We start from the raw sequence: 14,509 nt of genomic DNA, 5'->3' as shown, positions 1-14,509 counted from the left end.
AGGCACAAAAGAGCTTTTATAATAGAGGGGAAGATGGAGGAAAGAGGAAGGGGAATGTGTGGACCTTACTCTCTTTGGAATTGGCTCAAAGAGGGAATAATATATATATATACTCAGTTGAGTGTAGAAATCTGTCTCACCATACAGAAAAGTAGGAAGGAAAGGGGAAAAGGGTGGGGCTAATAGAAGGGAGGGTATATTAGAGGAGATAAAAGTCAGAAGTAGACACTTTTGAGAATGGACAGGGTGAAAGGAGAGAGAAAGTAGGATAAATAGGGAAAATAGGATGGAGGTAAATACAAAATTAGTAATCATTACTGTGAAAAAAATTTGCAGCAACTTTCTCTGATAAAGCCCTCATTTCTCAAATATGTAGAGAACCAAGTCAAATTTATGGAAATAAGAACCATTTCTCAAGTGAGAAATGGTCAAAAGATATGAATAAGCAGTTTTCAGATGAAGTAATCAAAGCTCTCTATACTCGTATGGAAAAAATGCTCTAACATCACTATTAATTAGAGAAATACAAATTAAAACAACTCTGAGCCACCACTCTATCAGATCAGCTAATATGATAGAAAATGAAAATGACAAATGTTGGCAGAGATGTGGAAAAAATGAGACACTAATGCACTGTTGGTGAAATTGCATACTGATTCAGCCATTCTGGTGAGCAATTTGCAACTATGCCCAAAGGGTTATATAACCATATTAAACCCTTGGACTAAGCAATGCCACTACTAGGTCTGTATCCCAAAGACATTAAAAAAAAAGAAAAGGACCTATATGTGCAAAAATATTTATAGCAACTCTTTTAGTAGTGGAAAAAAATTGGAAATTGAGAGAATGTCCATAAATTGGGGAGTTGAACAAGTTGTGATATATATGATTGTGATTGAATATGATTGTGCTATAAGAAATGACAAGTAAGATACTCTCAGAAAAACTTAGAAAGACTTGCATGAACTGATGCAAAGTGAAATTAGTAGAACTAGGAGAACACTGTATACGGTAACAGCAATATTGTATGATGATCCACTATGAATACCTTAGCTATTCTCAGCAATACAATGATCTAAGACAATTCTAAAGGGCTTATGATAAAAATGCTGTCCATTTCCAGAGAAAGAACTGGAGTTTGAATACTGATGAAAGCATACTATTTCTTTATTTTTCTTGCGTTTTTTGTCTTTGTTTTCTTTCATAACATGACTTACATGAAAATATGTTTTACATGACTGCACATATATAACCTATGTCAAATTGCTTGCCTTCTCAATGAGGAGGAGAGGGGAGGAAGGAGAAAATTTGGAACACAAAATTTGAAAAAAAAGTGTTAATGGTTTTTACATGTAAATGGGAAAAATAAAATATTAAATTAATTTTTTTTAAAAAGAAGACCTTGATTAACTGGAATGCATCCAAATGATCATAGCAAGGATAAGGAGGACTACCAGCTGAAGGCACTGGGACTATTGAGCTTAGAAAAGAGAAGGCAGAGGACATGACAGCTATGTTCAAGTGTCTGAAGGACTTTCATGTGGAAGAATGCTTAGACTTGTTGTCCTTGGCAGCAGAAGACCGTTTAATATAAGGGAAAACTGCCCCCAAAGTGGAATGGTGTTGCTGCATTGGAACTGTAAATTCCTAATCACTAGAAATTTTCAAGCAGAAGCTGGATGCTCCCTTTGTCAGAGATGTTCTAAAGAGAATTCCTGTTCAAGTATAATTTAGACTTAAAGGTCTCCACTTGGAGAGTCTATAAATCTTTGTCAATCTGTAAAAGCTGGACCTCCTGCCCTTCTTTCTTCTCTCCATGTCTAATCTTTTTTGTTTTTTTTTCCTTCTCACTTCTCTTTCTGAGGAGGGAGGAGAAAAAGTGGAAAGAAGGAGGATCATTATTGGTTTGAAGAAGAAAGAAGATTTAAATATTCCCTTTTTCCCCGTTCTGGTTATATGGCAGGCTTTTTATTCTTTTTTTGTATAGGCCTCAATCCTTCTTTCTTCTCCCTAGACTTGTCTGACCCTGTTTCCCTAAAGTTCTCCACAAAATTATCTCTTTCATGCTAACAGACAGAATTTCTGGGGTGGGATTTTAAATAGAGAACTATATTCCCCAGGAGCAAAAATTGACCTATAAGAAAAAAGAATGCTGACCTGTAAAGTTGCCAGCACCTTCCCAAAGAGCCCTCCTAGAGAGCCATTTTACCCTGGTAACAGATCATTCACCCTTAAGTGGGAACAAACAAAGTCACCAAAGTAAAAGGACACTCCAGGGCTCAAACTAATAGCACCCCCTGACATTTTAGGGACAGCTGGCTTCTTTTCTCAGGGCAGGACTTAAGCTGACCTGGGATGTATTAAAAAGGCAGCCAATGTAGGCAGTAGGTGGCAGGGAGAGAGTTAATGCCAGGATTGAGTTCTGAGGAGGGGAAAACAGAAAATGATTACTGTCAGCAATGAAGAGGAGTCTGGGAACTCCTGGGGGGAAACATGAACCCCTGGCAAAGCAGCTTCTTAGGAGGTGGAGAGAGCACTGGGGGGTCTGAAAGCCCATACACACAAGTTCTTACACGGCTGAGACAGGAATACAGGCAAGTGAATCTTTTGAGTCAGTTTCCTAGCAACATGGGGGCAGTGTAATTTGGGGCATTTTGTTTTCATTGACTATAAATAGTGGCTCCTGAAAAGAGTCTCAGCAGCCAAAAAAAAAAAAGGGATGGGGGTGGGAAAGAAGAACTTACTGGTGGCTCATGCTTCCCTCTACTACTGTGTTCTAATAAGGAAAAAGAAAACGACCAAATCTACCTGCTTAATAATCTGTCCCAATGGCCCATCTTTTCCAAGCATTAAGTTAAATCTAAGGGGCAGAGGTGAGGGGTCTCTAGGACTGTCCCTGGGCAGAACTGTGAAGCAGACAAAGGTGGATGTTTGCATCCCTAGACTACTGGTTCTGTGCCGTTTGTTTTCCTAAATGATACCTCCTTCCCATGATGCCTAGTGCCTTCATACATTTTCCTCCTTCCCCTTTGAAAATACCTTCAAACTCAAATGGATCTGTGAGCTCATTAATTCAAGTGTTCCCTCTAATGATGAACACTGCTTCTGATCCATGCCCACCTAAGTGTGTAACTCTTATCTAGAGCCTCCCAAAAGTTAACTACAGAGGGCTTGCCTGACACACTGAGCATTTTTCCTTACATTGGAAGGATTCTACTGGAACTCTTTGGCTTGGTGTTCCTCATTCTTGACACAAGATCTTTAATTCCTTGGAAATGTCTTTGACTCCTGTTCTGCTTTGGTTATGCGTAGCCCGTTCATACCCACCATGTACCTCTTTACTGTCCTCTGTATAGTACTCATTCTTAGTTTTTTTAGAACTAATTACATTCTATGTCTCACTTCCATATACCCACAGATCCTTCTCAATAAGTAAATCATTGATAACTCTTTCAATGTGTTCCTTTGTGAGTGTATATGTATATGTAATAGGGGTTGTATCTATGCCCCATCTGATGAGCTGGGCCTAGAGTCAGGAGGACCAGAGTTCAAATCTGGTCTTAAAAACATACTAACTGTGTGACTCTGAGCAAGTCACTTAACCCTATTTAATCCTTCAGTTTCCTCATGTGGAAAATGAGCTGGAAAAGGACATGGCAAACCACTCCAGTATCTTTGCCAAGAAAACTCCATGAACAATATGGTCCACAGGGACACAAGGATTTGGACATGACTGAATGACTGTACAACAACAGATGGACCCTTTCTCAGAAAAAAATGCATAAAATACAAAGGAAATAAATCATATTGAATTACAGTCATCAAAAAAAATTTTAAGTCCATGAAACCTAGGTTAAGAACCCTTCCTATAGACCAGTTAAGGGTGGCCCTGGTCTAGAAGCAGAAGTAGATGTGTAACCCCATAGCTAGTAGCTAAGTAGCTGCCATTTATTAACTTTTTAAGGTTTTGAAAATTATATTATCTCATTTAATTTTTATAGCCCTAGGAGATAGGAGTGAATATTATCTCTATTTTCCAGGTGAGGAAACTATGACTGAAAGAGGTTGAATGACTTGCCCAGATTAGGTGTCTCACAGCTAGGTAATGTCTGAGGCTAAGATTTGAACTCAGGTCTTCCTGACTCCAAGTTCAGTGCTCTATCCACTGTGCCACCTAACTGTCCAATGGCAAATGTTTTAGCAAGCACTTGATGTTTTCCTTCTCTTTTATTTCTCTGGTCACAAAGAAACTGGATAGGCTTGACTTGTGTGATTAATTCTCTTTTTATATACTCATGTGATCAAAGTTCATTGACATATGGGAAGAGGCAGAGTTTGGGTTTTTTTTTCAGTGAGTAGGGGCTAAAATCAAGAATTAAACTATTTAGACCCACATAGAACATATCCCTGGCCTAGTAAAGTGAACACTTGAAGAACCATGGAGAGTTTGGTACTTTCCTCAAGGACCTTTTGTATTGTGTGGTGTGCCTCCTGGCTGGGGTGAGTTTGGGACTGTCCAGTGTCTATTTCCTTATTAGGCAGTAGCATATCCATGGACAGCAGTAACACATGGTGAGTTAGATCTGTGCAGATGGCTGTCAGATTGAGAGAGCCTTAACTCTAAATCCTTCTTTGTTATCATTGTTGTTCAATTGTTTTCCAGCCGCGTTTGACTCTTTGTGACCCAATTTGGGGTTTTCTTGGCAGAGATACTGGAGTGCTTGCCATTTCCTTCTCCAACTCATTATATAGATGAGGAAACTGAGGCAAATGGGGTTAAGTGACTTACCCAGGGTCACACAGCTAATAAGTGTAATTTAAACTTGTGTTCTTGACTTTAGTCCCAGCAATTCATCCAGTGCACCACTTAGCTGCCTTTGTCATTAGTCCAACATTACCAGTCACCTATTGGGCACCTCTTGCTGTTCCTTAGGCATTTCAACTCAATATGTCCAAACCAGAATTAGGTGTCTTTTCTCCAAAACCCAGGCCAAGAGGTCTGGTTAGGAAGACCTAACTTTGTGGTTTTGATAAAAGATTTATAATCCTTTCTGTCATCCAGTTTGCATTCTAAGAATCCTCTTTGACTCTTCATTCTTCCATATCCAATCAACTACCAAGTCTTGCTGATTCTTTGGCTATAACATCTCTCCCAACTGTCTCCTTCTTTCTATTCATAGATCAAAACCCCTATTTTGGGCCTCATCACTCCTGTTTGAGGTCATTGTAAGAGCCTTCAGTTTCTCCGAATCCAATTTTCTACTCCATCCTTCACTTGGAGTGTTCAAATTCAACAATAATCTCATCAATTCAAGAAGACCCTCCATTGGTTCAGATGGAAACCCATCCATGCCTGCTTATGCAGGTCAAATCTTGTCCACAGCCTCCCACAGAGTCACCACAGAAAGTCTACCTTGAAATGCTGGAGTCCCTCCTCAATTTCTCCTGATATTAATAGGGTAATAATAGTAGAGCCCTTTGACTGTCCAGTAGCCCTCAGTCCTGCCATGTGACCAGCCAACCCTCTTTCCCAATCTCAAATATATATATGGGCACAGCCAAGATGGCAGAGTAAAAGCAGGAACTTCCTTGAGCTGGCACCCCAACCACCTCCAATACCTGCAAAAAATGACTCTGAATAAATTTTAGAGCTACAGAACCCACGAAGTGAGAGAGAGAAACAAATCTCCCACTGAAGTCACCCTGGGAGGCTGACAGAGAGGGTCTATCACACCAGGCTGGGAGCAGAGCACAGTTCTGCATGGGCTGCACCAGCCCAGACTGGCAGCACAGATAGGCCAGAATCAGGACTGATTCCCTGGCAGCGGTTGTGGTTTCCTGTCTTCTCAACCCATAAATGCCAAAGAGAAAATTAAAGGTCAGTGGGGAACTCTGTTGATCTTAGGTGAGAGAAGAGCAATTTGGCCCCTGAACCTAGGGTGGCAAAGGCAGCAAGTGGCTGTCGCCATGGCTGCTTCCAAAGGTCTAGGCCCACAGATCATGGGGGACCAAGTGGCTGACCAGAGGACAATTGCTGGAATCATTTTGCTGGTGCTAAGGCAGGATTCTCTTGCTTTGTCCTGCTTGGATCTGGGTTGAAATCTTAAGTGGCAATCCTAGGGTGAGAAGCACTATCATGGCAGAGCTTGATGAGTCTGTGGAGAGGCAGTCATCCTCACAGTTCTGAGACAGGTGCCTAGAAGAAACTCTGACAACAGCTGTCAAAGCCCTAGAAATTTGTGACACAGAACTTTCTACTGTGGAAACAGAGTTCTACTGTGGTAAAGAGCTCAAAAGTCAAGTCATTGACTGGCAAGATGAGCAAAGAGAGGAAGAGAAATCAGACTATAGAACCTTACTTTGGTGACAAAGAAGATCAAAACATAGAACCAGAAGAAGACAACCAAGTCAAAACTCCTGCATTAAAAGCTTCCAAGAAAAATATGAACTGGTTGTAGACCATGGAGGAGCTCAAAAAGGATTTTAAAAATCAAGTAAGAGAAGTAGAGGAAAAATAGGGAAGAGAAATGAGAGTGATGCAAAAAAAATCATGAAAAGCGAGTCAATAGCCTGCTAAAGGAGATCCAAAAATATATATATATATTATAATAGTATATATTACATATATTATAGTATATATTATAATAATAGACTAACCCAAATGGCAAAAGAGTCCCAAAAAGCCAATGAGAAGAAGAATGCCTTAAAAAGCAAAATTGACCAAATGGAAAAGAAAGTTCAAAAGCTCACTGAAGAAAATAATTCCTTCAAAATTAGAATGGAGCAAATGGAAGCTAATGACTTTATGAGAAATCAAGATATAAAACAGATCCAAAAGAATGAAAAAATAGAAGGCAATGTGAAATATCTCATTGGAAAAACCACTGACTGGGAAAATAGATCCAGGAGAGATAATATTGGACTACCTGAAAGCCATGATCAAAAAAAAAGATCCTATACATCATCTTTCGAGAAATAATCAAAGAAAACTGCCCTGATATTCTAGAACCAGAGCACAAAATTGAAATTGAAAAAATTCACCAATTGCCTCTTGAAAAAGATCCCAAAAAGAAAACTCTGAGGAATATTATAGCCAAATTCCAGAGTTCCCAGGTCAAGGAGAAAATATTACAAGCCATCAGGAAGAAGCAATTTGAGTACTGTGGAAACACAATCAGGATAACACAAGATCTAGCATCTTCTACATTAATGGATCAAAGCCTTGAAATATGATATTCCAAAGGTCAAAGGAGCTAAGACTAAAACCAAGAATCACCTACCCAGCAAAACTGAGTATATTTCAGTGGAAAATATGCATACTCAATGAAATAGAGTACTTTAAAAGCATTCTTTTTTTCTAAAGCAATTGGGGTTAAGTAACTTGCTCAAAGTTACACAGCCAGTTATTTCTGGGTGTGGTGCTAAGTATCAGAGCCTGGATTCGATCCCAGGTCATCCCAACTCTGGGGCTGGTGCTCTTACTCATTGTGCCACCTGGCCACCCCTGTGCAATTGGGGTTAAGTAACTTGCTCAAGGTTACACGGCCAGGTGTTTCTGGGTGGGTGCTAAGTGTCTGAGCTCAGATTCGATCCCAGGTCATCCCGACTCTGGGGCCAGTGCTCTTACTCGCTGTGCTACCTAGCCACCCCACTTTAAAGCATTCTTGATGAAAAGACCAGAGCTGAAAAGAAAATTTTACTTTCAAATAGAAGAATCAAAAGAAGCATGAAAAGGTAAACAGGAAAGAGAAATCATAAGGAACTTATTAAAGTTAAACTATTTACATTCCTACATGGAAAGACAATATTTGTAACTTATGAGACTTTTCTCTGTATGAGGATAGTTGAAGGGAATATATATGTATACATACATATATATATATACACACACATGTATATATGTATTTATAGGTATGTATATGTATGTGTGTGCATGTATACATAAATAGATGGCACAGGGTGTGTTGAATATGAAGGGATGATAGCTAATAAATAAAATTAAGATATAAGAGAGGAATATATTGGGAGAAGGAGAAAGGGAGAAATAGGGTAAATTATCTCATAAAAGAGGCAAGAGAAAGCTGTTACAATGGAGGGGAAGAGCAGGGAGGTGAAAGGAAATGAATCAACTTTACTCTCATTGGATTTGGCTTAAGAAAGGAATAATATTCACACTCAATTGTGTATCTTACCATACAGGAAAGTAGGGGGGAAGAGGATAAGAGGGGGGATAATAGAAGGAAGGGCAGATTGGGGGAGAGGGTAGTTAGAAGCAAACACTTTTGAAAAGGGACAGGGTCAAAGGAAAAAATAGAATAAATGGGGGGCAGGATAGAATGGAGGGAAATGTAGTTAGTCTTTCACAACATGACTAGTATGGAAAAATTTTGTGTAACTACACATCTAAAACCTATATTGAATTACTTGTCATCCCAGTGGGGGTGGGTGAGGAGGGAAGAAGAGAGAGAATCTGGAACCCAAAGTTTTAAAAATAAATGTTAAAAATTGTTTTTACATGCAACTGGGAAATAAGATATATAGGCAATAGGGTATAGAAATCTATCTTGCCCTACAAGAAAGTAAGGGGGAATGGTGGGCTATTACAAGAGGGCAGATTGGGGGAAGAGGTATTCAATATGCTTGCCATCTTGGGGTAGGGCTAGGGGAGAGACAGGAAGAAAATTTGTAACTCAAAATCTTGTGGAAATGAATGTTGAAAACTAAAAAAAAAATTCAAGAAAAATATATATATTTGTATATATCTGTATCTACATCTATATCTATCTATCTATCTACCTTTAGCTATATTTTTTAAAATCATTAAAAGGAGTCCAGCCTTTGTTTCTCAGAAAACAGAATTGCTTGGTTATCAGGGCCATACTCAGCCTTTTTCAGCATGGTGGAATCTGACATATTTCTGTTCCACTTGCAAACCTTCAGGAGCTTAAGGGCACTTTCTTGGCATGATGAGGCATAAGAACAAGTGTTCATGAAATCCACATGGACATTCCTAATGCTCAGATCTAACCATGTCACTCCTCTGCTCAAGAAGCTTCAATGGCTCCCTGTTGCCTCTAGTATAAAATACAAATTCCTCTACAGAAGCTTTCATAATCTTGTTCCCATAAATCTTTCTAGAATTTTCCCCTGGATTTCCTCTCATACATTCTGCAATAATTGGCCTAGTAATTGGTCAAATTGGCCTCTTTACTGTTTCCTTTGTATACCATTCTGTTTTCTGCTTCCATAACTTTTCATAGAGCCGTCCCCCATCCCTGCCTCTTCATCTTCATCACCTACAGGGGTGGGGAACGTGCAGCCTCATGGCCACATGTGATCCTCTAGGTCCTTAAGTGTGGCCTTTTGATGGAGTCCAAGTTTTACAGAACAAATCCTTTCATTAAAGGGATTTATTTGTTCTGTGAAGTTTAGATTTGGTCAAAGGGCAGCACTTGAGGACCTAAAGGACCACATGTGGCCTTGGGGCTACAGGTTCCCCATTCTTGACTTAGAAGCTTCTTTCAACGCTCAAGGAACAGGTCGTGAATGAGACCCTTTTTAATCTTTCTAGTTGTCAGTGCCTTATTCCATCAATGAAGCTATTTATATAAACTAATTATATATGAAAATATTATTTTCTCCCAGTAGGATGTAAGTTCTTTGTGGGCAGAGACTATTTCCTTTTTGGCTTTTGTATCCCCAGCACTCATCATATTGCCTTGTACATTGCAAGTCCTTAATTAATGTCTTATCAATGAATTAATGGGGTTTTAACTCCAGGGATCAATGAATCCAGCATGTCTGCATGTCATGATAGGTGGGCTCATGCATGGAATTCTAGGACTGAAGTCAGGAAGTTATGAGTTCAAATCTGACCTCAGATACCTACAAGTTGTGTGAGCAAGTCGCTTGACTTCTATTTGCCTCAGTTTCCTCATCTGTAAAATGAGGATAATAATAGCACTTACCTCCTCCAAGAGTTGTTATGAGGATCAAAAGATAATGTTTGAAAGTGCTTGGAACAGTATCTGACACATAATAAGTGTTATATAAATGCCAGCTTTTATGATGAGGATTTGCCCCAAACTGCAGGCATGTCAAAAATTGGCATGAGCAAGCCTTTGGCTGCCTCCAGTTCAGTACTTTGCCCTAATTCCCCTGGACTGTCTGACAATCAGCATCCACTCCCTCATTCCCCCACTAACCAAATAGAGGCAAAAGGATTTTTTTAACCATGACACTTATTTTAAAAGGTTTCCAACTACAGTGAGAAAAGCAAGCTTCATCTAATATTAGAAATGAATTTTTCGTATTATAAAGTAGGTTATCAATAAATATTTCATGAATAAATGAATGAATTCTGTATTTGACTTTGGATAAAGAAAAAGGGTGGTAGCCTTAAAGTCAACCAGGGCTGGTGACCTGAGGCCCTGCAGGCAGAGCTGCTAGCACAGAGATCCAAGCTCAGCAATTCTCTTCTGAGTCATTTTCCTTGGCTGCCAGATGTGAACAATGACACTCATCAACTTTCTAGAAATGTTATAAGGATCAACTAATGAATCACAGTGATACATTTTTGTGAATACAAAATACCTTATAATGTCTAAGAGACCCAATTCTATGATGCATTACAGATTAGTTCTCCCTTCTCTCTCTCTCTCTCTCTCTACACACACACACACACACACACACACACACACTCGACCCCATTATTTATAGGAAGAGAAAATAGTGAAAAGTGATAAACACCCATTATAACATCATAGAGGTGAGAAGTCTATAATGGAAAAAGCTTTGAAAATTAATTGGAAAGGGGAATACATAGGTTTGTCAAATCCCAATGATGCAGTAACCTACTTTTTGAATATTATACGTTCAGTATGAAAATTGGTTAAGTCTGAGCTTGCTTTCCCTCATTTCTCTAATTTAAAAAAAAAGGATTATGTTTTATTCCATAAGATTTAACCTACTTGAAATTCTTATTCTAATTTCTATAATATGTCATATTAATGTGACCTTTTTTGCTTTGTTTGGTACAAGAACCAGCTTGTAGCACAGCATAAAGTGTTTTTACAGTTACCTGCTTGGTTCATCTGTCTACTCTTTCATCACTATCAAAGACATTTTTGTTTAGAATTGAAGTTAAAAGAAAAAAGAGGTCAGGGGGGGTTGAAGAATGCCCAGATTATGTGAAGTGAGTATGTCAATAGCAAATATTAACTGTGTGAATTGTTTTGATATCCTAGTGAAAAGCAGAGGTGGTAGCTTTTTATACTATAGTAATCCTTTTAAGGAGTGCTGAGAACACAGTGACAAGCCTTTATTTCCTCATAAGTTAGAGACTGAACATAGGGGATTGTTGTTTGACAATTTCTAAATTTAATCTTTCCTGTTGCATGACTTTCTGCATAACCTATCCCATCCACATGTTTTGGTTCTGGTAGCTCCCTTCTGAATTATCAGAATCCTGATCGTCAGATACGAACATAGGATCTCAAAATTAAGGTGAAGATTTTTTTTCATCAATGAAAATGATAATTAGGAATAAAGACTAAGCATGTGATTTCATTGGTATAGGGAACTTCCTCTATTAATTCAGATTTTCATCATCTTTGCAACTTGGGGTCATAGATAGTCATCTAGAACTCTGAGTGGCTCAATGACTTGCTCAAGGTCATAGAACCAGAATATGTAAGGGGCAGGACTTGAACTCAACTCTTCCTGGCTTCGAAGCCAGCTGTCTAATAATTTCCTCTATGAAAGTACTATTTTGATAACACAGAAGCTTCCCAGGTACTCCAAGGATATATCAGCAATATAGCTTCTAGCTAGCTTCAAATGAGGAACCAACAAGGTGCTATGTTACTTTCAGATGAAGCCCATCTAGTTTTATTACCAGAGTAGCCTCACTGATTTTTTGGGAGGGTGGGGGGAAGATCATCAACCAAATCATACAGAAGTTGGTGGGGAGTCCCCAAATCAAGGAAGTAATTAAAAACTATACTGCCTTTGCTAGGATTCAACATACTTGAAATATGTTTTATTATTTCTAACATGTCATATTATACTTGTAACTGGATTATATTTGTCAGTGAGAGACAGGATTAACATGGACAAATATAATTCACAGATAACTTCTCACAGATAAAATATCTACCTTTTGACTAAGATCATGTACATGATATCTGTTCTTACTTTAATATATACAAATAGATTGATATAATTTAATATAAAAATATCTATAGTTGCATATATATGCATATTTATGTTTTGTGTTTATATAAGTGTATTTGTATACAAAGTGACACTTCAGAATGAACTTGTTCCACCAAAATTCACACTGGTTTTCTGACTGTACATGCACCTGGCTAAGCTTTTCAGAACTGAAAGTATTTCCAGGATATATGTTTACTAATGCTTCTTTACTCTGAAATCTCAACAGGAAGAGTTTCAAAATTCACATATTATTCCATGTAAGGATGTTTTCGAGGATGTGCTGATAACTGCCTCCTTGAAAAAAAGAAATGTTCCTACGACACACTTTTAAGGTTGATCTGCATTATTAATATTTTCTCTATCACTTTTTCAAATCTAGACAGTCAACAAAACAATAAATCAAGTCAAGTCCAGGTTGTTCTTATCCCTCTCTGTTACCTAGGGTCTTCAAAGCAGATGTGAAAATAACAGATTTTTCTCCCCAATGTTGGTTTTAAACCACAATTAGGGATGCTGTGGGGTTCAAAAGAAGATACTTATCCAGAATTTTAGCTATTTGTTAACTAAGAGTCAGAATGATGACACAGCTTTAATAGTGCTAAATACCCACCCCTGACCTCCTTAAATAAATAATCAGTGTTACCCTAGTATTCAATGTGATGAACAGGTTTTCTTGGGCTAGGCTTCACTTCATTTCCTATTGTCCCTGAGAAGGGAAAGTTATTTGTACAGATTTAAGGTGTGGTGTTGATGAATAGTGCCTTGTGTTTATATGATACCTATCCCCAAGGCTTTCAAAGGTCTTACCTGCTGAGTCCCTTTCAGTTTCTCAGCTTGTGGTTAGGCTTCAAGATGGAAAGTCAAGGTTAAGCTTATTATCTTTGTTGCCCCTGACTGGTTCTGTGACTGCTGAAGCTCTGAATGTCTGCGTTTATCCCTGCAGAAGATGGGTTTCATACTTGGAGAACGAGTAAGGATGTTGAGAGGTCATCTAGTTCATGCTACTGCATTTAGGAAGAATTGTACCTCTCTATGGTCACAGTTGCAGTTATTTTTCTGATTCTCTCCATGTTGTTTTGAGGTTCTGTTTTTCTAACTTCAAATTTGGGTGGGTAGGTTGGAATTGTTTCTTTCCCCCTTCCTCCTGTTGTCAAGAATAAAAATAAAATTAATTATTCTAAAACTTTCTAAATAATCATTGCATAAGTGTGATTCCCCCAAGTTAACACATTAGCTTTTAAAATCTCGTTTTCATTGATATATTTTGTTTTCACATCACCTTCATCTCTTAGTCCTCCCTACCCAGCAAGTCATTACATACAACAAAGATTTCAAAAGAAAGAAAAACAAAAGCGGATCAACAAAACAAATCAATACATCAATTGCTTCTAAAAGTACATACAATATTCCACATTCAGAGTCTTGTCTAGAGAACTGGGTAACAGAGGGAACTGAGTCCTGTGTTTGGATCTATCAGGCCTGAAGAAAAGGGGACTAGGATCCAACTGAGGCCAGTTCTTATCCCCAAGAAGTCACCAGCGACAGAGACTAAGACTGATCTACATAAATTGTCCATCATGGGAGGAGCCTGAGAAAACTTCAAATTACAGCCCCTAGAGAAGCCACCATCAAAGGAGAAAGAGTCAGGAAGTGAAAAATAGAGGAAAGCAAGTGGAAAAGACTAGAATTACCTAAGAATTTGAGGAAAGGAAGAGAAACCAGAGAAGGTGTCATAAAATGATTTGAACTGGGATTTGAAAATTGGCAAGATTTCAACAAATAAAGAAAGACAGCTAAAAAGGGGGGTGTTTGAAGAATAGAGAAAGGAGTCAGGAAAGTCACAAAGGTATAAAAGCACAGGGTATATTCAGGAAAAAGTGAGTAATCTATTTGACTGGATCACAAAGTAGGAAAAGGGGAGTAGAGTGAGATAACTCTGGAAAAGAAGGTTGGTGCTACATTTTGGAAAGTCTTAAGAAGATAAGAATATTAGTCTTGTCATAGTATATGGGTTTGGAATGAATGACTAGAAGTATGGAGACTGATTAGGTATCGGTTCTAAAAGTTCAGTAAGAAATAATAATGGGGGGTGGCTAGGTGGGTCAGTGAGTAAAGTGCTGGCCCCAGAGTCAGGAGGACCAGAGTTCAGTTCCGGCCTCAGACACTTAACACACACACACACACAAAACAATTAGCTGTGTAACCTTGGGTAAGTTACTTAACCCCAATTGCCCTCCAAAAAGGGAAAGGAAGGAAGGAAGGAAGGAAGGAAGGAAGGAAGGAAGGAAGGAAG

The 14,509-nt window shown here is 38.6% G+C and overlaps 1 long non-coding RNA gene across 2 annotated transcripts in view; it reads left to right on the top strand.

The window, feature by feature from the left end:
• The window catches only part of LOC138160419 (uncharacterized), a 106,045-nt gene that overhangs the window by 88,320 nt on the left and 3,216 nt on the right, over positions 1-14,509 (top strand). The gene's annotated exons all lie outside the window — the stretch shown is intronic.

This window comes from Petaurus breviceps, unplaced genomic scaffold, assembly GCF_028583685.1.
Source record: "Petaurus breviceps papuanus isolate PSGF00001 unplaced genomic scaffold, PetGlider_PUasm1.0 181, whole genome shotgun sequence".
NCBI classification, from domain to species: Eukaryota; Metazoa; Chordata; class Mammalia; order Diprotodontia; family Petauridae; genus Petaurus; species Petaurus breviceps.
Note: the sequence above shows the minus strand (reverse complement) of the source record. Positions and strands in the feature narration are given on the sequence as shown.